At 26.7% G+C, this 1,819-nt stretch overlaps 1 protein-coding gene across 1 annotated transcript in view; it reads left to right on the top strand.

Annotated features, from left to right (window-relative positions):
* LOC110417958 (UDP-glycosyltransferase 83A1-like) overlaps window positions 1–1,819 on the top strand; it is a 5,651-nt gene that overhangs the window by 257 nt on the left and 3,575 nt on the right.

Here is a 1,819-nt window from a genome sequence, read left to right as displayed (position 1 = left end):
AGGATATATCATTATTACTTACATGAGGAGTGTTGAGATGAGCTATGGGATTAGCTAGTGGCATTATAAGGCTTTCTCGATACTCTTATAAAAATATCTTTTTTAATCAAAACACTATATCTTTATATAAATTGGAATTAAAATAGATTTATTAAGTTTAGATTCTAATATTGGCTACATACGACATATAGGTATATCTCTATCTTATACACAAATCAATTTATTCATTCAAACAGATAAATATAATTATATACTATTCCAATTTTAGTCTACACTAAACTTCCTTTCTCAAGTTATACTCAGGTTTTAAGATCAATTTAATTGTTGGTAAGATAATTAAAAATATTAAGAACAAATTGGAATAAACAATCCAATTCCATTGAAAATAAGTTAGAAAGTGATTAATAATTTAAACTACATGCAAGTTCAATTGTAATCCTAAATAAAAGAAATTAATTACTCATAATTGTAATAATAAATAAAAACATATGAAGTTTATCCATCAAGAGTAATAAAAATAATAAAAGCTAAGAAAAAACAAAAACAAATGTTGGTAGCCTTAATCTTCAATCTTTAGCCTTAACTTCTAACTTCTTGAATCTCTCTTAGGATTGTTTTCTTACAGCTAACTTCTCTTTAAACTCTCTTTAAATACCACTAACTTAACCTATTCTTTCTAATTAGGCCTAATTGGCTCTTAATATGGGCTTTAAAGTAAGTGTAAAGCCCATATACCTTTAACAAGCCTACAGCTTTGTCTTTGCCACACCAATCCTTCAGAATTTTCCTCTTGATGTTGCAGTGCAACCCCTCAACACCGTGACGAACACTTAGCTTTAAGTTTTCTCTTGCTAATTACTGCACTTTGTTAACTTCCAATGTGATTTTCTCTACCTTCAATATAGAATAGGATAAAATAATTTGCATGAAAGTTGTAGCTCTATTTCAGCTTTCCAATAGCTCAAGAATCACTTCATTTAGACATCATGAGTAAGAGTTATGATCAAAATACTTCAGCATGTACAAACAGGGCCTTAATTCTTTGAACTCATTTCTTCACCAAATTGAGTCTAATTCCTTTAGCATCCTATAAAAACATAAAAACTAATAATTACTAACTAAACTAAAGCAAGTAAACATAAAAATAGCATAAAATAAAATAACTCATTAAAAATAAACTAATTAGAAAAACAACTAAAAAATAACCAAATCTTAATTTTAACTTAAAACTTAGCTAGCTTTTAATAATAAAATGAGACAAAATAATTTTATAAAATAGAATTATTATATTGCAATAGCAGTTTAATACTTATGCAAGCTCAAATTAAGTCCCTAACAACCATTACTCTTCTTAGCTAATGTAGTTACGTGTTGTTATGCATGCTTAATTAGTTCTTAATACGTTTTAACACTTGTCTTATGCATGTAACCAAGTGTTTTAGAATGTTATTCACATGTTAATGTTTTGTAATTAAATGCCTTTGGCAACCAGTAATGAAATGGATGAACTTTAGTTCTTTGCTTATCATACTTTGTTCATCCTTGTTTTTGTTACCTATAATAGAGGTCTTGATTTCTCCCAAAACACAACAATGTATCAATGGTGGCTCTATAATGTCAAATGCCTAAAGTAAAATATTCAAATGAGGCCTTTTTATTGAAATTAAGGAGAAATTTTTTTTTAAAGCTTTGAATAACCAAATTCATATTTTCAATTTGACATATCAAATATTTATTATGAAATACCCAAAAATTTACCTATTATAGTTTTTTTATAATTTTTAAATGATTAATACTAAATCAACAATCAAAATTTCTA

Source organism: Theobroma umbraticum, unplaced genomic scaffold (genome assembly GCF_002168275.2).
Source record: "Theobroma umbraticum cultivar Fairchild unplaced genomic scaffold, ASM216827v3 scaffold_50.0, whole genome shotgun sequence".
NCBI classification, from domain to species: domain Eukaryota; kingdom Viridiplantae; phylum Streptophyta; class Magnoliopsida; order Malvales; family Malvaceae; genus Theobroma; species Theobroma umbraticum.
The sequence above is the reverse complement of the archived record's forward strand: the minus strand, read 5'-3'. Positions and strand labels throughout refer to the sequence as shown.